This window comes from Macrotis lagotis, chromosome 1, assembly GCF_037893015.1.
Source record: "Macrotis lagotis isolate mMagLag1 chromosome 1, bilby.v1.9.chrom.fasta, whole genome shotgun sequence".
Classification (NCBI taxonomy): domain Eukaryota; kingdom Metazoa; phylum Chordata; class Mammalia; order Peramelemorphia; family Peramelidae; genus Macrotis; species Macrotis lagotis.
In genome coordinates, this window is record NC_133658.1 from 357,832,290 (window position 1) to 357,858,242 (window position 25,953).

Genomic DNA, 25,953 nt, shown 5'->3' on the forward strand with positions numbered 1-25,953 from the left:
GATAGAGAGGAAGAAATTTGGAGAAATAAGCTTAATTAATGAGGAAACAAATGTATCTTTGCAGATGATATGATGATAAACTTAGAGAATTTAATGAAGCAACTAAAAAACTAATCAAAACAATTAGCTTCAGCAAATTTGTAGGACACAAAAAACCCCACACCAATCCTTAACATTTAAGTATTTACCAACAAAACCCAACAGAAAAAGAGAATTCCATTTAAAATAACTACAGAACTACAGATAATAGAAAATACATGAAAGCTGCCACAATTAAAAAATTCTCTTCCCTCAAATACAGATCTATATAATTGTAGTAATATCAATAGCTCATGAGTAGGCTAGGATAATATAATAAAAGTGACAATACTTCATAAATTAATTTACTAACTCCTAACCTTATAATGATTATCAACAGTGAAAGATTTAACTACTCTGATCAAGACAATTCCAAAGGACCCATGATGAAAAATGTTATCCACCTTCAGAGATAGAGAACTGAAAAACTCTGAGTTCAGAATTAAGTTTATTTTTTCACTTTATTTTTCTTGTACTTTTTTCTTTACTTTCCAATATGGCTAATATGGAAATGTGATTTGCATGACTTCACAAGTATAATTGATATCATTTTGCTTGTCTTCTCAATGAATGGGGGTAGGTGGGAAGGAATGAGAGAATTTGGAGCTCATAATTTTTAAAAATGAAGTTTAAAAAGAAAAAAGAAAAGAAAAAAATCAATTTTATTTTATTTTCAATTACAAATTATCTCCCTCTCTCTTTGTATACCATATATAATGAAAAGACAAAAAATAAAACTCATTACAGATATGTTTAGAGATGCAAAACAAATTCTGCTTTAGCTATATTCTGGGGTAGGAGGAAGACAAAAAAAAATAGAAGATTATATGTTTCAATCTGACCTCTAAATTAATCAGTGCTCTTCTGGAGGTGGATATCATGTTTCATCATGAAGTCTTTGGAACTGTGGTTGACAGTTGTGCTAATCAGCTACTAAGTCTTTCAGAATTGATTATGTTTGCAATATTGCTGTTACTACATAAATTGTTCTGGTTCTGCTTCCTTTATTTTGCATCATTTCATATAAATTTTTTCATGTTATTCTGAAATCACCTTTCATAAGTTCTTATAGCACAACAGTATTCCATTATATTCATATACTATAATTTGTTTAATCATTCCCCCAGTTGATAGGCATCTCCTTAGTTTCCAGTTCTTTGCTACCAGAAAAAAAAAGTAGCTATAAATATTTCTGTACATAAGGGTCCTTTTGCCCTAATAAGTAAATTAATTTATGAAGTATTATCACTTTTATTATATTACCCTAGCCAACTCATGAGCAATTAATATCAAAGCACAAGTAAGCTCATTCCATACCATCTTCTCCAAAAGATTTACCTTTTCTATTGTCCCCACTCATACTTATTTTCAATCTCCCTTTAGCTACTGACTGCTTCCCTACTATATACAAATATGTCCATGTTTTGCCTATCCTCAAAAAACACTCATGTGATCTATTCATTCCCATCAGTTACCTTCTCTCCCTTTCATGGCTATCTTCCATGAGGAAGTTATTTCTAATCAGTACCTCTGTCCTCTCATCCTAACCATTCAATAAATGCCAGTGTTTCCTGTCACCTTCAGGACCAAGTTTAATATCTGTTGTTTGGCATTCAAAGCCAGTCACAATCTGACCCTCTTCTACCTTTCCAATCTTCTTAGACCCATCCACATATCCTGTGATCCTGTAATGCTGACCTCCTTGTTATTCCCCAAATAAGCCACTACATCTCCCAATTCCCAGCATTTTCACTGGCTGTCTTCATTGCCTAGAATTCTCTTTTTCCCATCTTCCCTGGTTCCCTTCATATCCCAGCTAAAAATCTTTCCTTCTATAGAAAGATTTTCCAATCTCCCTTAACTCAGATGCTTTTCTTCTAAGATTATCTCTAGCTTCTTTTGCAGGTCTCTTATCTGTCCATAGCTGTTTGCACATTGTCTTCTCTCTTTGGACTGTGAGTTCCTCAAAGGCAGAGACTATCTTTTTGCCTTTCTTCATTCATACCCTCAGGCAGCACAGTGTCTGACACACTGTAGACTTAAATTCTATTGACAGACTGAGTTAGTAAGAGTCTGAGGTCAGATTTGAAATCAGGAAAATGAATCTTTCTGACTTCAAGTCCTGCACTATATTCTCTGTTCCATCTAGCTACCCAGCCCTTAGCTAGATCCTATGAAGAAAAAAAGAAAAAGTTCCTGATCTCATATAACTCTTGTCACATGATCTTAAGTTGAGCAAAGAGGATTTTTCCTTTGAAGACACGAAAGCAGAGACTTAGTATAATATGTAGGAGGTTATAAGCAAATCTATTTTAATGGTAGAAGTGAAATGTCAGTCTCTTAATATCCTACCCAGTTCTATTCTCTCTCACACTTCTGATATCCTCATGATTCTCATTCTTTCTGCTGATTCTTCTTGGAATCTTTTTCATCCATTTCTTTATCCTTCTTCATATTCATCTTGTACTCTTTTTTCATTGACTTCCTTTCTTCCCTACTTCAGTGGCTATAACCATAGAGGTGCCATAGGATGCTTCACAGGAAGAAACTTTAGGGGTGAGTTTGCTTGACATGCCTGGGATTCCTCAGGGACTCAGGGTTTCTGTGGCTTGCTGGAGAAAAGTGAGAATGTCATTTTCCAGTGGGGAAGTCTTTTGAGATGTTTGGGGTGGTCCGTAAGGAGGGGTCATAGATCTGCCACGAAGACCATCTGACAGGCAAGTCTGCCACAGTAATTTCCTCATTTTTCATTGAACTAACCAGCTCCTAAGTTGTTGAAAGATTCAGTACTGCCTGTGAATAATGGGAAGCATTATTGGCACTATGTTTACTGAAAGTTTTGAACTTGTGAAAAAGAATTACTTCTAGGCAAGGTATCAGGACCTAGAGGCTCTGCCTGAAAATAGGAGCATAATTTTCTCCTTCTATATAGACCCTGTGGAAGGAGTCCATGGAGACTCTTTTAACCTGAAGAAAGTGGAAGGAATACTGGGTTTGAATCATGACTATCCTTTTCTATTTGTGTGGCTTTAGAGGGCTACTAGGTGGTGCAACGGATGGAGCACTAACCTTGGAGTAAGGAGAATGAATTCAACCTCAGACACTTACCATTTACTAGCTGTGTGACCTTGAGCAAGTCACTTAATCCTGATTGTCTCTCTTCTAAGGCCTTCTCCAGTTATCCTGATTCATATCTGGACACTGGCCCCAGATGGTTCTGGAGGAGAAAGTGAGGCTGGTGATTTACCATAGCACTCTCTCACTCAAATCCAGTTCACCTACTGGTCATGGCATTACTTCTGATGTCATGATCTTCTTGGAGAATGAAGGACAAACATCATCATCATCACTGTGTGGTTTTAAGCAACTCCCTTCCCCATTTTGAGTCTTAGTTTATTTATAAAGTAAAAAGTTTGTACTAGATGACCTATGTGCACTTCAATGTAGCCTTTATTAATCACATACTCTTGGGCAGGCACTGTGTGCTTAATGTTGGGGATACAAAGAAAGTCCCAAACAGTCCTTTCCCCAAGAAATTCACATTCTAGTGGAGGAGACATGTAAATAATATATATCTATATCTATATGTATATATATATATATATGTAAATAAATGGAGGTATCTACAAGATATATACAAAGTACATGGAAGGCAATCTGAGTGGCAATGATGATTGAAGCTGTGAGAAGGGTGGGGGCTAGAAAAGTCTTCCTGAAGATTTAAGCTGAGTCTTGAAGGAAGCTGAGGAAGCTAAGAGGTAGAGGCAAAAAAAGGAATGCAATCCGGATAATCAAAGGTATGTAGACAGAAGATGAAATTTTGTGTAAGGAATAGCAAGTAAAAAGGAAGGAAGGAAATTAATATTTTCCTTTGAAGACATGAAAGCAGAGACTTAGTATAATATGTAGGTTATAAGCAGATCTATTTTAATGGTAGAAGTAAAATGTTGGTCTCTCAATATCCTACCCAGTTCTATTCTCTCTCACACTTCTGATATCCTCATGATCTATGTTCTTATATTTTACTAAAAGTTTTTTAAATTATATATTTCATTTTATCTCCCTGACAACCCTGGGAAGTAGGTGCTATTATTACCTCCATTTATAGTTGAGGAAAGTGAGACAGACCAAAGTTAAGTGACTTACAAGGGATCACACAGTTGAACTGAGCTTGGATCCAGGTCCTGGTCTCTATCTTCTCTAACACTGTAGCTGCCTCTATCAGGGGACAGAATGTCACTGTTGCTAGATTTCATAGTGTATGGAAGGGAGTAAAACAAAAAAATTTAAAAGGTAGGAAGAAGCCACATTATGAAGAGCTTTAGACATCAAACAGAAGATTTTATATTTGATCCTAAAATTATAGGGAGGAAGAAGTGACATGGTCTTAAAAAAATCACTTTGGCAGCTGAGTGGAGGATGATTTAGAGAGGGGACTTTCTGAAGCCAGGTAGACCAACTAGAACACTGTTGCAACAGGGTGGTGGCTAGGTGAGTTGAAAGACTATGATGTGTCCAAGCAGCATAGTGAAGAAGAAAAGGATAATATTTGGCAATAGATTAGACAAGTGGGGTGAGTGATAGGAAAAAATTGTGAAAGACAACTAAATTTCAAACCTTAGTGATTAAGAGGAGAATGATAACCTTAACAGAAAGAGAAAAGTTTGGGAGAGGGAAAGATTTTAATTTTTTTTGTCAAGGTAATAGGGGTCAAGTGACTTGCCCAAGGTCACACTGCTAGTTAATTGGTGTCTGAGGTCAAATTTGAACTCAGGACCTCCTGACTCCAAGGCTGGTGCTCTATTCACTGCACCACCTAGCTGTCCCCAGAGGGGAAGATTTTAAAGAAACCAAGAAGGAGAAGGTAAGTCTGATAGATGAAAGAATCAGAAGAGAGTAATAATAAAACCCAGAGAGGAAGGAAGTAGGTAGAGAAGAAGATGGTCAACTTTCTGTGTGGTCAAATGTTACAGAGAAGTCAAGAAGGATAAGGATTAAGGAAAAAGGTGATTTGATTAGGCAATTAATAGATTACTGGAAACTTTGGAGAAAGTTTAAATTGAGTGATGAAGCCATTAGGCAGTACTTTCTGAGTGCCCACCATGATCTCAAAGCTGTTTCAGAAAAGAAAGGTCTGTTAGACTATGTCTGCTTTAAACTAGTTGGGGAAACAAGACTCCGGTATAAAAAAATGAGAGAATTTTGCATAATGTTGTTTGACTCAGCTTTCATTCAGCTGATTCCCTTCTCTCTCTTTTTTCCCCCTTAATTTAAAAAAAAATTGTAAGTTACTGTCCAGTTTTGGTGAATGGAAGGGGATAGAAAATGAATTTTTGTGTAAGAAACATTAATATGATCAGATTTAGAAGAAGTACAGTCTCCAGATAAAATGATGAGAGACCCAGACTATTCTGAGGATCTGTAAGAGAACTGCTCCTCAGGTTAACCCACTGAGAAGATTTGTTTGAGGGTAGAGAAAAGAGAAAAGAAAGTTATGATAAATATAGGGCCAGTTCATCTGAAGAACTTACAAGCTTATTACAGGGAAGTTATACATCAAATGACTGTTTGGGGAACATCAGAAAATGATATACAATCTATTGGAATCACATCATAAAGAAAGATGGAATGATTGAACTTTGTGTCAGATGTTTGGGATGGGTCATATATTATAAGGAGGCAGTGATCTGAGACATTAGAAATGGTAGGAGGGCAGCTAGGTAGTGCAGTGGATAGAGCACTAGCCCTGAAGTCAACAGTACCTGAGTTCAAATCAGTCTCAGAAACTTACTGGCTGTGTGACTATGGGCACAATCCCAATTGCCTCTAAAACCCAAAAAAACCAAGCAAACAGAAAGAAGTGATAAGAAAAGGAAAAAAGAAAATCAGAGAGGTATCAATTAGTCAAATAGAAGTAGGAAGAGAGAAAGCTGAGCATGAAAGGAGTTAGGGAAAGAAGGTATAGGAGGGTAGGAAAACTGATGCTAGTTGAGCCAACTAATTGAAAACTGACAGTTCTGAAACTTCCCAGAACTCAATGACAGTGTTGAATTCTGCTATGCTGTGGAGGGTTGATGGGTTTATACCTCTCTAGAATCATCTATAGCTGGTGAAAAGGGAGATCTCTATTGTTCTTTGGTTTTAGAGGGAAAAGCAGACGGGGGGAAAAGCAAAAATGTTATATCTGCTTTACATTGATTAGAGCTGGTCTAGACTTGATGAGAGCTGATTAGAATAAGTAGAATCCTCTGCTCTATAGAAGAAGAACTGGCTGGGGAAGGCTTTCTGACTCTGCTGCTATCTACAACTTAAGAGGGAAAGTTTCTTAGGGCCCCAGAACAGATCCTAGGAACTCAGCAGTTCTCTGACTTAAGGCAATTGCTTCTCCCTGAAAGAACATAACACTTGCTCAGCTTAAAGATTTTTCTCACTGCTTCAGTGACCCAAGAGGATCAAAGAAATTGTTTTCCCTGCAGAATAGTTGTGAAGAACAGAAGGGGAACAGATAATAGAAAAGTAGTTTTGCCTAGCAGGAAATACATGGTGTAGACTATTCTCTTATGGGTATCTAACCTTTTAGCTCTTCTGGGTCACATTGCCCAACAAAAAACTTGTCAAGGTCTGCATATAGAATTTAATATTTATTTTTGACTACAATGTATAACCCATATCATCAATGAGTATAATAATAAAATGCAATAATGCTTCATGAATGGACTTTTAAGGTTGTAGTCTCTGGGATGCTGGTTAGACATACTTGCTTTAAAGTGATCAAGAACATCAAAACCTATCATCCAATTTGAGAGTTTCTCAAGGAACATAAATTGCTCTTCTGGTTTGGTTTTTGTAATTAAGTGCCCATTATTCCCCCATAGGAAGAATGCATTTTTGGGAGAGTATGACTTAGATTTTTAGGAGGACTGTTATATTTTGATAAAACCTGATTTTCCTTTTAAGTGTTATTTTTATTTCTTCTCTTGCCTTCAACTCAGTTAATCAAAGATTAAATGGCTTGTTAGACCTTGAAGGTACCTTAGAAAGTGTTCCATTCCCTTACTTTACTGATGAGAGACACTGAGGTCCAGAGAAATTAAGTGAATTGCCCAAGGTACCAGAGCTAGGATAGCCCGGGTCTGCAGAATCCAGAGGACTTAACAGAAATTCTCAGAGGAGCCCCTTTTGCTGATCTATAGGTTTTAGGTTCTTCTCCATGGTCTGAAAACAATCTAGGCTGCAGAGCTAGCCAACAGATGCTAAGACTTTCCAAGTCTCACAATTTTTGGAAGTTTTTCATTAAAGTCTCTTCAGAAAACTCAGAGAGGGTAGTCTCTGGGGTCTTGCATAGTTATTTGACTGTCTCCATTGATTTTCTGATTCTAATTCTCTAGAATTATGAACTGGGTCTTCATTGCCCTTTGATTCTCTATTCCCCAGCATTCTTTAGGGTATTGGATGCCTCTGCTTCATTCCCATTCCTCAATGACCATTTTGAAAATAATTCTTTTAACATTTAAGCCTTCAGAATCATTAATGAGCCCCATCTGAACTATTACCCAGGATAAAAAACAATTACCCAGGATCTCTTCTATTAAAGTGGGGTGATTCTTCCCACACTGGGAAACTTGTTGTGGAACTGCAAGGTTGTGGATCTATAGGCTCATCCTGCTTCCTCCAAGTTAACCAGCAAGACCTCCTGCATCAGCCTCATAAAGTGTTCATTCAGTCAACCCAGGATTTTGTCTCTAATGATGGCACCAGAGGGTCATAGGAATGGGCAAGGCATGGGTTCTCCTCTAAGAGAATGTTTACCAATGCTAAGACTAGGGGCCTGTTGTTCCTGGGGAGTCTCTGGGGCCCATCTGTGAACCAGGCTCAGAAAGCAAGCAGGCTGGGGCTTCTGGGAGTAACAATTTCTCAACCTTAGACATTCATCCTTGCCCTTGTGTAAACCACTGACAGATGCCTCTCATTTCCCTTCCAGTTTCTCCTCCCCCACCCTAGTCTTATCCCTCTGACCCTAGAATTTTTTTTCTAGCTCAGGAATTTTTTCACCTGTAATTAGATAGTTAATTACTTCAATATGCCAAGGATTCATGATTCTATCAGTGTGAGTCTTCCCTTTCCATGCAGTTCATTCTTCCCGCTCCCCCACTGTGGATACTTGTTAGTATTTTCACATTCTCCAGTTTTATTCATGCTATTATGTTTATTTGTGTACAGTTGTATCCTTTTCTTTCAAGTTGAATGCAAAACCTACTTTGCTCTAGAAATCTCAAAGTTGGGTGACTACCCCAAGGCAGTAAAAAATAAAAGGAAAGTTATCATATGAATCAAAGTGTTTATAGTAGCACCTTTTCATAGAATCCTTGATTTGTAGATTTAGACCTGGAAGGGAATTCAGAATCCTAATTCAAGGCTCTTGATTTTACAGATAGGGAAACCTATAAGTAACTTTTCAAAGGTGACATAGAGACTTTTAAAAAAGATGTTTTAGTAGCAAAACATTGGAAACAAAATAAAGAATATCTAACCAAATAATGTTGCAATAGTGTATTACCTAACTAAAAGAAACAATGAATATAAAGAGTACAGAGAAACATGGGAAGATTTGTATCCCCTCTGAAAAAAGCAAAATAGGGGTGGGGTAAATAAAAGCAATGATTTTGACAATGTATATGTTAAAAAAAAAAAAAGGAAAAATGAAATAACACTGTTTAATTAAAATGATGCTCATACTTGAGAAAGAATCGAGAAAATACACCTCCTTACATTCTTTGTAACATAGGAGCAGCTAGATAATGCAGTAGATAGAGCACTGGGCTTAGAATCAGGAAGATTCATCTTCATGAGTTTAAATCTAGCCTCAGACACTGACTAACTATGTGACCCTGGACAAGTGGCTTAACCTTTTTTGCCTTAGTTCCTCATTCATAAAAAGAGAGACAATGCCAAACCACTTCAGGATCTTTGTCAAGAAAAATCCTGTGAAGATTGTAAATGTAGAACCTATATCAGATTACTTACTGTCATTGGGAGGAGGGAGGGAGATAGAAAAATGTGAAACTCAAAAACTTTCAAAATGATGACTATTAAAAATTTGTCTTTGCATGTAATTGAAAAAATAAAATAAAGTAACATTCAAAAAAAAGGAAAGAAAATCCCATGGACAGAGGTCCATAGGGTCATGAAAAGAGGGATATAACTGAACTATAATGACAATCATTAAAAGATTGGTCCAGAGATGGTGAATTTTTTTTTTTTTAGGAGTGACAACAAAGCTCAGTGAATAGAATTCTGGGCCTAGAATCAAGAAAACCTAAGTTCAAATCAGACCTCGGATACTCACTAGCTGTGAGACCTGGACAAGTCATTTAATTTTTGTTTGCGTTAATAATCCACTAGAGAAAGAAATGGAGAACCATTCCAATATTTTTGACAAGAAAACCCAAATGACAATATGGGACGCAGGGTTACAAAGAGTCAAACAGGGCAGAAAGACTGAACAACTCTTGGGAGGGAAGATATATTTGGAAATTATAAACATTTTATGAAATAGAATACTTAAAGAAGGGCTTCATTTTTTGTCTTCTGTAACTTGAAGGCCTAATACAACACATTGCATGGCACAGATATTTAATATTTGTTGAATTTAATTCATCTTTATGAGTTACAATAGCTGAAAAATATTACCAGCTTCTGACCTCTGAAACTTCAGAGGTTATATAGTCTAATCTTTCACCCAGAAGATTGGAAGCTAATGATTTTATGAGATATCAAGATACCATCAAGAAAAATCAAAATAATGAAAAAACATAGAAGAAAATGTCAACTATCTTACTGGAAAAACAACTGTCCTAGAAAATAGATCTTGGAGAGTTGGTTTAAGAATTATTGAATTATCTGAAAGTCATGATCAAAAAAAAGAGTTTAGAAATCATTTTTCAAGAAATTATCAGGGAAAACTACCCTGATATTCTAGAACTAGAGAGAAAATTTGAAATTGAAAGAATTCACTGATCTCCTAAAAAAAGATTCCAAAATGAAAATTTCCGAGTATTATAACCAAATTCCATATCTCCCAGATCAAAAAGAAAATGCTGTAATCAGCCAAAAATAAACATTTTAAATATAATAAAGCCACAATCAAGTTAGCACAAGATTTAGCAGCTTCTTTATTAAAAGATCAGAGGACTTGGAATATGATGTTACAGAAAACAAAAGAGCTAAGACAATAACCAAAAATCACTTACCCAGAAAAACTGAATATAATCCTTAAATGGAAAAAATGAATATTCAGCGAACTAGAGAATTTTCAAGCACTTGAGATGAAAAAAAAATCAGAGCTGAATAGAAATTTTGGCTTTAAAATACAATATGTAAAAAGAAGAATAAAAAAGGTAAACAGGATCATAGAGGATTTGAAAAGACTATACTGTTTATATTCCTACATGGGAAAATGATATTTATAATGTCTAAAAGCTTTCTCATTATTAGGGCAGTTAGAAGGAATATACATAGAAAGTGAAGGTGAGAGCTGAACATGATGGTCTGATTATATTTAAAAATATAAAAAATATAAGGGTTGAGAAAGAGATGGGGAAAGAGAGGGGTAGAATGGGATATTTTATTTATATTTAAGATCTATTTATAGATATTTTATAGTGGAGGGGAAATGGGGAAAGTAGGGAAGGAAGCAAATGAGCCTTACTCTCATTGGAACTACTCAAAGAGGGAATAACACACACTCTAAGCTGGGTATAGAAATTTATCTTACCATACAGGAAAATAGAAAGAAAAGAGGATAAAAGAAAGGGAGGACAATAAAAGGATAAGCAATTTGGGGAAGTTAAAAGAAGGAAAACACTTGAGAATTTAAAAGGGAAGGGGGAAGTAGGAGAGAGGAAAATATATATTTAGTAATCATTAATGTGAAAAAAGTTTTTACAGTGAGTTTATCTAACAAAACTGCATTTTTCCAATGAATAGAAAACTGAGTCAATTTATAGAGATAAGTCATTCTTCAGTAATAAATATGAATGGACAACTTTTCAGACAAAGTAACCAAAACTATATCTATAGTCATACAAAAAATGCTCTAAATAGCTATTGATAAGAGAAATACAATTAAAACAATTCTGAGCTAATATTAGATTGCCTAATATGATAGAAAAGGAAAATGACAAATACCATAGGGGATGTAGGAAAATTAGAACACTAATGTACTGTTGGTGGAGTTGTATATTGATTCAACCATTCTGGAGAACAATTTGGAACTATGCCCAAAGGGCTATAAAATCATGCATAACCTTTGACCAAACATAACCACTACTAGATTAAAAAAAATTGGTAGCAGCATTTTTATTGCTGGCAAAGAATGAAAAATTGAGGGGATGGGGGTGGCTAGGTGGTATAGTGGATAAAGCACCAGCCCTGGAGTCAGGAGTACCTGGGTTCAAATCCAGTCTTAGACATTTAATAATTACCTAGCTGTGTGGCCTTGGGCAAGTCACTTAACCCTGTTTGCCTTGCAAAAAAACTAAAAAAAAAAATGAGGGGATGCATATCAATTAGCAAATGGCTGAAGAAGTTGTATATGATTAAGATGAAATACTATTGTGCTTTAAGAAATGATGATCAGGATGGTCCCAGAAAAATGTGGAAAGACTTATATGAGTTGATGCAAAGTGAAATGAATAGAAACAGGAGAACATTGTACACAGTAATATCAATATTATATGATGAGCGTATTGATGATAAATAACTTAGTTATTCTTAGCAATACAATGTTTCAAGACAATTCTGAAGAACTTATGATGAAAGGTGCTATCCATCTCCAGAGAAATAACTAGCAGAGCCCAAATGCAGATCAAAGTTATTCTTTCTTTATTTTCTTTTTCTTTTGGTTTTTTTTTTTTTTTGGTCAGGAAAATGTGTTTTGCATGACTACTATAACCTATGTCAAATTGCTTGCTTTTTCATAGAGAAGGGGAGGGGAAGGAGATAGAGAGAGAGAGAGAGAGAATTTGGAACTCAAAATTTGAAAAAAAAGAATGTTAAAATTGTTTTTACATGTAATTGGAGTCATACAATCCCCTAACTATAATTGTTATGAAGTATTTCATAGCATTGAGCCAAGTTCTTTACCTTTTTATAATTTGCTCCACCCCACCCCACCTCCCACACTGGGGCCTAGAAAGACAAATCCAATCCTTTTAAGTTAACAGCCTTCAAAATCCTTGAAGAGAATTGTCACTTCTTTCTTAAGTGTTCTTTTCTCAAACCTAAACATCTTTTGTTCTTTCAATCAGCAGTTATTTGATGCTTTAGTAATTAATATGTGTCAAGTACTAAGGTAGATTTCAACCTTTCACTTTATGGTCTAGTTTCTAATGCTTTCACTTTATTGATTTTCCTCTTCTGGATACACTCTAGTTTGTCAGTGCCCATTCAAAAATGTTACCCCCAGAATTGAGCACAATTCTCTCACTGGGGTTCTCCTGTATCGCCCTTCCATGCTAATGGGGTATCACCACTCCTTTAACAATGCATCTGGAAGACACTGGGACCTTCTGGCTGCCATGTAAACTCATGGATTCATCTTAAACTTGCAGCCCCTAAGGCCCTCTTATATTCCTCTTTCTCTTAATGCTTTCCCCATACTCTTTCTCCTCTTCTCTCCTTGCCCCTTTCCTTGGTATCTACATAAGGCCTAATAGGATAGGTAGCACTTTTCCCCTTATATCCAGAGACAATGGAGAAAGGGACTTTCCTTATCTTGACTTAGCTTGCCTGTCCTACCCCAGGAAACTCTGAATGTTCATGTATGCATTCATGGGTATTTGTGTCCATATGCACATATGTCTGCCAGTCCCAAGAGCTTTTGGCAACACACATCTGGTTTGAGAAACTTTCGGAAATTTTAACTTAAAATTAGCTTAAAAGTCAGTATTGGAATGAATCTCCCTTCTCCATTTTTCCTATTAGGTTGATCACAGAAACAACTGTGCCTGGGGACCAGACCAGAATGGCTGACATCTAAGACCTATAAAAGGGAAGGGAGAGGAGGAGGGCTCCAGGTGCTGTTTACTGAGCTATAAAACCCACATGTGGCAAGGGAAACTCTAAATTTCCTTCCTGGGGTATAACGAGGAATGAGAGTCATTTTGTCTAATTAGATGGGGAAGAGAATGTATTTGTGTGGCTTTTTCACTCTTTTCTCTGCTGGAAAATTTGTAAGATTTAAACAGTATGTCTTGCTTTGAGACTGCTTTCTTCCCTTTTGAGAATATGGATGGACAGTGTGGTTCTTTTCCTCTAATGATGCATAAACCAAATCTTTATAATAGCAATCCCATCCCATCCAAGGATTCTCTGTTTATCTCCAGGGTTGTCAGCAAATACTCAAAATATTTTCCAAAACAAAATTAATTTTAATTTAATTCATTTGAACTAAGTGGGAAAAATGAACCACAAAATTATTAGAATAATCATATTGCTAGAGCATTCTATGGTATACAAAGCACTGTTTCTCACCATGCTCCAATAAGGTAAGAGTCATTTTCCTCATCTTAAGTGACTTACCCAATGTCATATTGTATTGTTGAAGGAGGACTGGACCTAAAGGCAAATTAGGAAGCTAAAACAAAAACAATGATTCTATTCCCACAAAGTCAATGATTCCAGGATACTGTTGTTTTTGTCTCCATAACGACATGGTAGGAAAGGTTAGTACTATTATCCCCATTTAACACCTGACATAGAGTAATTGACTGGCTTGCCCAAGGACAGACATTGGATCAAATTCAGAGCTCTGGCCAGAGCTCACTGCTGTGATTTACTAGACCACTTGGATGACCATCTTTATGTTGTGGAGAATCAGTAGTTAGAGGGTTGGATCTGAAGTCCAGAAGACCTGAGTTCAAATTCAATCCCAGATACTTACTGACTGTGTGACCCTGGATAAGTCATTTAACTTCTGCTGGCTTCAGTTTCCTCAACTATAAATTGATTCTGATAATAACAGCTACCTCCCAAAATAATTGTGAGGATTAAATAAAATAATATTTATAAAAAGTGCCTGATACATATATACTTATTCCTTTCCCTTCCCTTTCTTCTTCTCCTCCCTGTTCATTAATGGCATCTTGAAGAAAACCAGAAACTTTTAAATGAGGAATTCTTAACTTTCTTCTTGTCCTGAATTCTTGTGGGTGAATTTCTCAGAATGTTTTTAAATGTATAAATTAAAATATATAGAATTACAAAAGGACCAATTTTTAAAAACATAGTTATAAAATTTTTTTAAGGTGGTGGACCCTAGGTTAAGAACCAGTGGCTTTACTGCTTGTTTCCTTAATGAACTGGATTTAAGCTAATATCTATGCCACTCATCACCCTGGAACACAGGAGCAAGTGTCAAGTGGCAGGACATTGGGCTATAATCACTTCAAAATAGTTAAGTTTCACTTTCAACAAAGGAATCAATTATTGTTGAACAAACTGAGGTTCCTTCTTCATTCCATGGGTTTTTATTCTTGTTTTAAATAAGTGAGGCAAGTTTTCTACTTTTCATGCTTCCAAGCAATGGGTATTAGAACATGCCTTGTAGCTATTCATTTTACAGAACATCTTATATGGTTTCTTTTGTTTGCTCCCAATTTATCTTTCTTAAAAAGCATAATTGTAAAAAGACAAAACCCTGAGTATACATTTAGGTGGGCCACGGCTCCAACTGGTAATGAGTTTTTGGAGCAGGAATAATTGGTGGTCATAATTATTTTAATTTGAGGTGACAGGGGTGAGTTGGCCAATCCTTAAGGGAAATTGTTAGAGTTGCAGAAGCTTTGGAATGATTGGAAATGATAATTGTCATCTGGAGGTTGGTGTTTACCTGCCTCCCTACTCTGTCTCTATCTTTGAATTCTTGAAGCTGCTTGCCCTGTGATCACTTTCATCTATAAATTTTCTGGAAAGCAACATGACCCAAAGCAAATTTTGAGATTACCTTTGAATGACGGAAAGATTTCCATACAGATCAGGCACAAGATGAGAATAACAGAATTTTAGATTTAGAGCTTAAGAGGACCTCAGAGGTCACCTGGTCCACTTCCCTCATTCATTTATGAGGAAACTGATGGGCAGAGAGTAACTTGCTCAAGAACATTTTGTATTAGGTGGATATTAAGTGGGGCAAAGGAAGGATTTGAACTCAAGTCCTTTGACTCAAGAACCCAGCACTATTTCTACCATGCCATGTTACCTCTCAATATTGGACATAACTTTGAAGACACCCTTATCAGCTTCCTTCTATATATAGCCTAGAACCTTCTCAGTGCCCAAGCAGAATTTTGAATCTAGAATAAACTGATTTGTTTAGCCTTGGAGAAATCTATTTTCTTCCATGACAAGGGGTGAGAAAATCCTTGGATCTGTAATCAGAAAACTTGATTCTAGTACTGGTTCTCCCCATGTCTCCAAGGCTGTTTTCTTATTAATAAAATGGGGATAATTTATCTCTGACCTGTATTAGTTACAGGGTCGTTGTAAGGATCCAATGACAATTTGTAAATGTGAGTTCACTACACATATTCCAGGTAAATTGATATTGTCTCCCTCCTTGAGTTCAAGATCTCAACTATTCACTTTCTAAACCACATCTGCTACTTCTCTAAAAACTTGTGTCCCTTTTAAGTTGATTTCCTGATGACTTTCCCCTTTATTCAACTCTGGACACCCAGCTCCCTCTCTGCCCCTAATAGAACTATGCTTACCTATGACTATTTAGAATACATACCTTTTCCAAGATAAGTTTGGAAAGAAATGAAAACAGGGGCACAACCACTTCTTTATGAGTTTTCCATCATTCTTTAATTCCTAGGACTATATCAATTTCCCTTCAGGAAAAATGATGTCAACCTAAGTTATAGTAACAAAGATTATAACCATTACTGTGATAGCTCATTGTCTTTAGGAAGTGCTATTCTTGAATTCTATTTGGGTAGGCAGTTTATTACATTCTCAAATATAAGGGGGCCACGTCATCACACAGCAAACAGCTAATCCAGTCATACTCACAATTTGAGTCATTTACTTCTTTATTTTTCCAGAACTGGAGAGTTCTACAAGCGGAGAAATCTTGGTAGTTTGACTTTTGAATCTCTCGATGATATACAAGAAAGATGAAACTCCTCTTCTTTCAAGGACCCTCCCTTTCTCCACTCTACTCCCCATTTTGAACGCTGAAATCACTGAAGGCTTTGCCGACAATTTACAGAGCTCTGGTTTGGCTGCCACAGCAGGGCCTCCTTCTTGAATTTGTCCCCACAGAATATGGAATGACCAAGAGAAAAAGATGGAAGCTGCCAGGACCATTGGTCCATCTATTACTTTTGTATAGGGTTTCTCCCATATGAAGATAATAAATACAAAAAACCATTAAGGATTCCGTCCAAAGAGACTGTCAAACCAGCTCCTTTCTTCCCTACAGAGATCCTGTGGCTTCAGGAAGAAGTAACCCATATATGAGCTACCTATGGTAAGAACCCGATTCCCTTCTACTATTATCCCAGGAGGTTTCCCCCTAAGGCAAGTCCTTTACTCTAGGAGAAGTTGAATTCCAAGCAACTCTACTTCCATTTTTCCCTCTTGGGAACTCACAACATATCATCAGTGCCTCCAATAGCTCAGAGTCACTTGGTGATTGTTCTCTTTTCTTAGTGAGGTTCAATCCTGTGACAAAGCTGTGAGCAAAGGACCATGAAGGATATCATCAAACAAATCTGTTATGGTACTTCTTATCTAGCCGTCTACCACAAGTGAGCTGCAGCTGAATTCTCTTACCTGAGAATTTTTAGATCTTGAAAAATTCTTCCCGAATCAGGAAGTCTGTGGTATTAGCTTTTTATTGAATAACCATAAACTAATTCTCTAGGAGTTAAGATACTAACTCAAGAGATCCTAGGAATGCAAAGATTTAAAGCTGAAAGAAATCTGAGAAATCGTCCAGTTCAAGCCCTTCTTTTAACAGATATGGAAACAGAGACCTAGAGAAGCTAAGTATTTTGTCCCAAAATTGCATAATTAAAGAAGTTATAAAGTTGGGATTTTGATCTAGGTCATCTGATTCCAAAACCAGTAATCATTTTTAAGTTGTAGCTCAAAAATTTTTCATTTGGTCAGAAAGATCCCAAGGCAAGGAAAAAAGCAATCATAGGATTAGAGTCACAAAGTAACAATGACTAAAGAAGACTCTTTAAAATGTTAGGCACCCCAGTGATTCCCCACTTAGGGCTCACCTCTCCTTTATGCTGAATAGGCCCTGATCCACAAACGTTCTCTTGAGCTAAACAGGAAGGTATCCAAACCAAATGAAGGGTCTCCAGTACTGTTTTGAAATCAAAATGTCTTCTCCAGATCGGTGGTTCTCAAAGCAAATTTATAAAGGTCTTCCTGGTGATCCAGTAAGATATGCAAAATTGTATTAGCTTGCTCTTAGGGCTCCTAAAAGTCTGGGTTATTCCCCTCTGCCCCATATCATATTTGCAAGAAGAACAAAACCAAAAAAATATATTTTTTAAAGGATCCATTCGACAGTGCAAAAGCCCCACAAGATGACGTCTGTATTTTCTCTAAAAAATGGGTGGTGGCAATGAGGTAGCAGCTCTCCAGGCTCTTCCCTTCCCAACTGGTTCTTGGGTTAATTTCTAAGAATCACTGGCCCAAATGCACAGCTGAATATCACAAGATTCTTAGATGTAGCATTCGAGCGGATAGAAAAGTGGGGTGGCTTTCTTCCCTTGGCTCTGCACTCCCAGTTACCATTAATCGATTGTTTCGACTGGCAGGACCCCTCCAGCTGACCCCAGACCCAGGCCCTGCTGCTGCCGCCCCAGAAGTTTGCAGGAGAGGCTGTGGACATTCTTAGGTTTCCCTTTGGAGAAGTTAGTGTTCAAGAGTGGGCAAGAAGGGACCGACTGGAGGTCAGGATACAGCTAGGGCTCAGGGAGATCTGTTTTCCCTCATCCTATACAGAATTAACCCCAGCAAAGCTTAAGCCTGGGGAACAGCTCTGTGAGCAGATTTAATAACCCCTTGTTAGCCATTCACTCCAGGCAATGCTGGGTTTCTCATAAGATGAAGTGGCTAAGTTCTCTTTCATTTCTAAGAGGGCCAAAGTCAAAGTCAAAAGTAGTGGATTGGTGACCAACCTTAGGTCCACATGGCTTCCTGGGCAGATTCATAAAGAAATGGGTTGTCTATATAGCCAGCAATTGACTTAGGAATTGCTCTGATTTTAATATGCCTTCTGTCCTCTAAGCAGATTTGCCCAAACCTGGTACACATTCACTTACCTAGCTGGATTCCTACAGTTGTCCTAGGCACCAAATGATAAAAGTGACTCATGATCCTCAGGAGGCAGGTGTTATCTAAAGGAATCAGGCATTGGCCTCCAACATTTGAGTCTGTGCAGCATAGATCTACACGCTGAGAAGGGGAAGGTGGTTTTCCCACCTTGCTGAATAAGGTGAAAACCACATTTGCTCTTTGACTAGGATGAAGAGCAGGGTAAAGGGGGGGAGGAAGTGAGGAAGAAAATTCAACATCTGGATAATATTTGTTACATACCTTTCTGAGAGTCCTTGGTTCCTGGACTTCGTTGCTAATGAGCCTCCCTTCCTGGTCTGCAGAGGCTCAGTGTCTCCAGCTGGCCAGTGAATGACACTTTACTGCCACGCTCCGTGAGCTGGCTTATATGGGTTGTCGGGAGCTCTGACTAGATTTCCAGAGGGGCGGTGCACATTTTCATGCACATGCACACACACACATATACATATACATCTGAATTTGTGGACATACATGCTTAAATTAGGTTGTATTTGTAAAGGACTTATGGCACTTGGAGAATCTTTGAGCCATCCGTGAGATGTAAATAGTGCAGGCTCTCGATCAGATAGTGGCAAACTATGGTAATTTTACCATCCTTACCACAGGGGCTATCTGTTCTGGGGGTTTTTCCATAACCCCAAAGACTCTTGATAATACTATCTATCCATTGTCCTCTCAAAACAGCTACTTCAGTAAGGCAAGGTCAGTCAATAGGCCTAGCTGCAAAGAGAAACTTGGATTCAGAGAAGGGATTATGAGATCACAGATCTTGGGGACCATCGGAAGTCACCTGGTCCATCACCTTCACTTTACAGATGAGGGAACAGAGGCTCAGGGAGATTAATTGTCTTGCTAAGGTCACCACAATATTATATATGAAAGAACTGAGGTTGAAACTCAGGTTCTTTGTTTGCAATCCTGGTGCTCTTTCCATGGAGTCTAGGGCTACCTCATCCAAACCAGTAGAGTCAATTTCTGTAATTAAAAACCTAGCCTGGATTAGATTCAGTGGTCTCATACCTACAATGGTAAATGATTTTTCCCAAGTTTGGAGAAGATACCCTAATCAGAAGTTGTTCCCATATCCCAAAGCTACTTTCAAACCATCTTGTGGAAAAATGACAGTGATTCCTATTTTTATGACACTGTAAGGATCCCAAAACACTTTAAAAAAATTCTTTGGATTTTATTTTTTCAGTTACATGTAAAGATAGTTTTAATTACTCTTTTTCTGTAAGATTTTGAGTTCCACATTTTTCTACTTCTCTCCCTTCCCTCTCCCCTCCCCATGACAGCGAGTAATCTGATATAGGTTATACAAGTGCAATCATGCTAAACATTTCCATATTAGTCAAGCTGTGAAAGAAGAATCAGAAAAAGAGGGAAAAATCATAAGAAAAAAAACATAAAAAAATTTTAAAAACTGAAAACAGTATGCTTTGATCTGCACTCAGATTCCATAGTTCTTTCTCTGGATGTGAATGGTATTTTCCATCACACGTCTCACAAAGCACTTTCTTTACCATAAACCTTTGTGATAATAAATATTATTTTCTCTGTTTTGCAGATGAAAAAAATAAAGGGTTAGTTAGGTTAGGTGACAGGCCCAGCCAGGATCACAATGTCAAATCTGGGTCTCACACTCAGTTCTGACTCAGAATTCAACAGTCTTTTAGTACACTGGTCCTCCCATTTGATGTGGAGATTACACAAAACCAGAATTGGAAACAATAAAATATGGGCCCCATCACAAACTACCCATGTGACTTTGGACAAGTTATTTCCTCTCTCATATCCTCATTTCTTCATCTGTTCAGTAAGGATCAATGTTAAGAGTAAGAACCAGAAGAGATCTTAAAGAAGTTTGAGCCAAGATAATTTTATGAACCTACCCACAATCTAACTCCTGCATTTTACAGATGAGGAATTGAGGTAGAATCAAGTGACTTGCCCAGGGTCACACAATTTGTAAGTGTCTGAGGCTGAATTTGAACTTAGAAAGATAAGTCTTCCTGGCTCCAAGCCCTTACCACTCTGCTACCTAGCTAACTCATTTTACAGTTAAGGAAAATGAAGCAAGCAGAGGTTAAGTGACTTGCCCAGGGTGACATAGCTAATATTGATGATGATGATGTTTGTCCTTCATTCTCAAAGAAGCCCATGACATCAGGGAGGTGATGCTATGACAAGCACATGAACTGGATTTGAGTGAAAGAGTACTGTGCTAAGTCACCAGCCTCACTTTCTCCTTCAGAGCCATCTGGGTCCAGTGGGCAGATAGGAATCAGGATGACTGGAGATGGCCCTGGATGTGAGGCAATCAGAGTTAAGTGACTTGCCCAAGGTCACACAGCTAGTAAGTGGCAAATATCTGTGACCAGATTCAAACTCCTGTCCTCTTGATTCTCAGGCCAATTCTCTAAACACTGTATCACCTAGCTGCCCCACATAGCTAATAAGTCTAGAATTGAAATTATGTCTTTTTGACTTCTGGTCTAGCTCTTTACTCACATTGCTGCCAAATTGCCTCAATATACAGCTTTACTCTCAGAATATTTGGGGCAGCCCAGTTAGTGTCTCCTAGGTAGAAAGAGCCTGCTTCTAATAACTCTGAAAACAAGAGTGCTCAGAAATCCTCGTTCTCCCTACCTTCCTCTATTCCAGTCTTCCACATTTCTTCATCTATAAAATGAGGAAATTGGTTCAAATGCCCTCTGAGGTCGTTCCTAATTCTATGCTGATGATTCCATAAACTTTCTTCTCAATACTTATATATACTTCCCAGGAAGGACCTAGGAGGACTCTGTTAAACAATTATTCCTGGTTCAGAGATGAGTTCCATAGTTGAGGGACCCTAACCTATCTTATGATGACAAAACCTATATTACTATTGGGTCTTATGCACAATGAGTGGCTGAGGAATTAAGGTAATGAATGAAGCAGTCTATTCCTTAGGACAAGGTCATTATGTCATTATGTCATTATATGTTCTTTTCATGCTCAGTTAAGTTACTCCCCTAGTATGGAATACTTCATTTACACTTTCAACTTTTCCTGGCAACACCTTTTACTTAAAAAGGACTGAGTAAAAAGGAAATAAGGACAAACCCAGTGGTAGGAGATTCATCCTTCTATCTCCTGATCCTTCTTTTCACAGGTCTCTTACTTTAGGAGTTTGGAAAGGGAGGGAATCATGATTTCACATCCACACACCAACCTTTTCTGGAAAAGGAACAGCAGGGGAGAGTTTTCCCTTCTTGTCTCAGGATTGGGATGATGAAAAAAAGGAAATCAGACATATTAATAAATGCTTTTGGAGAGAGAGCTCTTGTAATGTCTCTATCCTGAGGTACAGGGAGCCAAGGTTCCAGGACCAGTGGTTAACAAGTACCGGCATCTTTCTGGAGACCAAGCATCATTAACTCTGGTGAGGCAATGACTTCTTTTTCTTTTATGACATTTGAGTTGACTGGCATTTCTTTTCTCCATCTCCCTCAGAACACTATCGATTCTGGTAGCTATATGGACTGAAATTAAATGCAAGTCTAGAAATCTAAACTCTCATGCCCCATCCTTATCTGGTTTGCCCTCTTTGGAAGAGGGAGGGTTGTTATTAAATTTAAATATAGTTCAGAGGCAACATTGAGTAGTAGGTAGAACACCATCCTCAGACTCAGGAAAACCTGGTTTTATCTACCATGTCACTTAACTTTCAATGTTATAAATTACATTCTGGCCTAGGACCATAAATTGCAGAGAAGGTGTGAATCTGCATTAGTAGAAGTTACTTAAACTTAAGAAATCACAAGTCCAGTTTTTTAAAAAAGGCAATTCTCCCTGCATTCCTCCCCCCAAACATTTCTGTAGCACTTCCTTTTTTTCCCCACTTTATAGAATTTTCCTCACAACAGTCCTTGGAGGTAACGAGTTTAGATACTTTCCCCATTTTACAAAGATGAGAATCAAGACACAGAAAGCTTAAACCATTTTCCTGCAATCATTCAACCAATAAATTTTAGAGCCCAAACTTTGAACCCAGGCAAGAGTATGCAGATAAATGTGTAATAACTGGTTCTCCAGAAATGAAAGTTACATAAAATTTAATATACATTATTAACTTTCTTAAGTCTAGACAATCAGCAAATTAAGTCAAGCCCTGATTTATAGGGTTTGCAGATTTCTGAGGGGTAAATGCTTACACTGAAAATTTAACTATCAGCTCCTGTGCCCAACTCCCAGGTGCATTTCCTCAAATTTCCCTTCTGGGGGCTCATTGATATCAAATAGTATCCATATTAGACAATACCAAGAGGAATCTTTCTGTTTTTTTAATTTTCCCCTTCTGTTTCACAGAAACAGGAGTGTGTGTGTGTGTGTGTGTGTGTGTGTGTGTGTGTGTGTGTGTGTGTGTGTGTGTGTAGGAGGGCAGTTGGTTATTCATTTTCTTTGTCATTGAGGCTTTTCTGACCTTAAATTTCCCTGAGGTCAGTTATGTGACCTTGGCTAGAAGTATTCACCAGGTTAGGTCTGAAGATGGGGAAAAGAGGGAAGTACTGATCTTACCTTGGACTAGCGTTGTTTTCCTGTCTTCAGTTCACTGCAAAATAAATCATCCAAATGGTTCTGATTCCCACTATCAGTCATTCCAGGATATACCTGGAACCTCTTTAAATGGTGGTTCCAGGAGGAGGCCCATTTTCCAAGACTTGGAACAGCTAGGACCCACAGCCTGGGAAGTCTCACTGAGAAGCAGATCCAGGAAAGGTGAGATTTGATGTGGGGGAAAACAAAGGCCCAGAAAAAGAGTATGTATTGTCTGTCTGAAAAGGTCCTGCTTTGGTTGGGAGATGAGTGAGTCAAATAGGCTTTTGGGAAAGAAGGCTTTGAGGAACATTGTTAACCAGAAGGGAAAAGGAGATACTAAAAGGGAAGAGTGGATTTCCATAGTTAGGACAAGTCTGGAAGATTTCATAACAATGTCATATTCTGAATTGGTTCTGTTGTATCTCTGCCTCACCTTATAGCAAAGGATTGTACAGAGGAAGGACCTTGAATTTCATCAGCTGTTGAGAATTTTCCTCACTATGCTTTTAAGTGGGAACATCTATGCATGTATGTATCTGTGCAGTATGCAATGGCTTAAACAGGGAAGAAACACAAGGTACAGAAAGGAGTGATGAACTGGGATATAAAGACAAAAGTGAAAGTCTCTGCCTTCAGATTACATTCCATTGGGGTAGATATCTAGTGCTTGTACAGGCACATCCAAAATATGCAATATTAATTAAAATAATTTTGGGGAAGGGAGAAAATACTACCAATGATGAGGAAAAGCCTTCTTATAGAAAGCAAAGTTTGAACTAAGGCTTAAGAAAACTAGAGATTCTGAGAGACATAGATGAAAAAGTAGAGTGCTCCAGGCACGACAGGTCAGGATGGAGGGGCAGAAGCGGGATGTGGAAAGGCAATGCATAAGAAGGGAGGCAGAAGATGGAGCAGAGAAACAACAATAAGTGTAAATTGTCTGCATTATTCAGGTCATGAAGAAGAACAAATTTTCCTATATAATTAAGCTGTAAAGGTAGATCGAACCTAAGTGTAAAAGGCTTTAAATCCCAAGTAAAGGAATACGTGATACTAGAAGTAATAGAAGTTCCCAGAGTTTATTGAGTAGGGGAACAATATGTTTTGTTCAGTTGTGTCTGACTTTTGGGTGGCCCATTTGGGGTTTTCTTGACAGAGATACTGAAGTGGTTTGTCATTCCCTACTCCAATTCATTTTACAGATGAAGAAATTGAAGCAAATAGGGTTAAGTGTCTTGTTTGAGGTCACACAGATAGGAAGTATCTGAGGTCAGATTTGAATTCAGGAGGATGAATCTTCCTGACTCCAAGCCCAGCTCCATCCACTGTACCATCCAGCTACCCTTCCCTGAGATGGGGACTCTAAGAGGAGTTTTATTCAATCCTTTTTTCCCTCCTAGTTCTTCACTGAACTGGAATGAGATGATGGTCTGACTAATTTTCCTATCATGCTGCTCTGTTCATGCAACATCTCTTCTCAAAACCCTTCAGTGACTACCCAGTCTGAGAGATTAGAATATAAACTCTTTGACCTGGTATTCAAAGAATTCCACAATCCAATCCCAAACTCCCTTTCCAGTTCCCAGCTCATCTCAGTCCTCATCACATACTACGTAATAACTAATCTATCCTTTTCTACTGCCCTAACTTAACCTGTTTTTAATTATCTTGTTACTACATGATAGCAAGGTACCTGATACATAGTAAGCCCTTAATAAATGCTTATTAATTGTCCCATGCCTCACTGCCCCACTTTTCTACCTGTTGAAATTCTATTATGACATTGAGGCCCAGTTCTGGTACCATTGCCCCCACAAAGTCATCTCAAACATGATCCTCACCTCCCCAACTAGAAGTAATCTCTTTCTTCTTATATCTGACTATTTTGTCTGGACCTCTTCTTGTACTTATCACATTTTGACCTAAATCAGTTATTTGAGGGCATCATCATTATCATCCAGTTTAGTTAAGTTTTTAAATTTGTTTTTGTGGGGCTATGGGGTTGAGTGACTTGCCCAAGGTTACACAGTTAGTAAGTAAATATCAAATGTCTGAGACTGGATTTGAACTCAGGTCCTTCTGACTCCAGGGCTGGTATTCTATTCACTGTGCCACTTAGCTGCCTTCCTCCCCTTTTTATTCATTCTTTTTTTATTTTTTAGGTTTTTGCAAGGCAAATGGGGTTAAGTGGCTTGCCCAAGGCCACACAGCTAGGTAATTATTAAGTGTCTGAGACCGGATTTGAACCCAGGTACTCCTGACTCCAGGGCCGGTGCTTTATCTACTATGCCACCTAGCTGCCCCCCCCCTTTTATTCATTCTTTTAAGTTTTAAGCTCATTGAGAACAAGTATGTTTTATTTCATCTTCTTCATTTCTCAAAGACTGGATGATCAAGAATCAAATTCAAAGCACTAAGGTCCACAACTCTACAGAATGTGGTCAGAATCTGATTAAAATGTAGTCCCTATTTGATTTTAATATTTTGAGATATATACACTCATGTGTGTATGTACACATACATGTTTATTGCATACATTTGCATATATGTATTGTGTGTATATATAATATAAACGTGTGTGGGTTGTCTAGGTCAATATCTGACCCACAAGCATCCTTATGGTTGATTTAATGGTCTCATTACTATTTGAATTTGACACCACTGAATTAGATGGCCCCTGAAGTGCCTCCTAATACTGAAATTCTGTGAATTCCAAGTAGGTGCTCAGCAGGTCTACACTGCCCTCTTGTGACAAGATCTCACACTGCATGCTCTGTCCTTGGTATGGGATTAAAATAAAATGTATGTTTGCCAAAAAAGACTATTTTATGGAGAACTCATACAAGGCAAGCGCTCATGACCGGGGGTGGGGGTGGGGGTATGGAAGAAAGGAGAGGTGTACCAAAA

At 37.8% G+C, this 25,953-nt stretch overlaps 1 protein-coding gene across 1 annotated transcript in view; it reads right to left on the reverse strand.

Moving 5' to 3' along the window:
* ASIP (agouti signaling protein) overlaps nucleotides 1–17,678 on the reverse strand; it is a 49,040-nt gene extending 31,362 nt beyond the window's left edge. Inside the window, exon 1 of the mRNA XM_074212132.1 lies at nucleotides 17,373–17,678. The gene's annotated coding sequence lies outside the window, so the exon portion shown is untranslated. The remainder of the gene's footprint in view (nucleotides 1–17,372) is intronic.
* Between the last annotated feature and the right edge of the window lie 8,275 nt (nucleotides 17,679–25,953).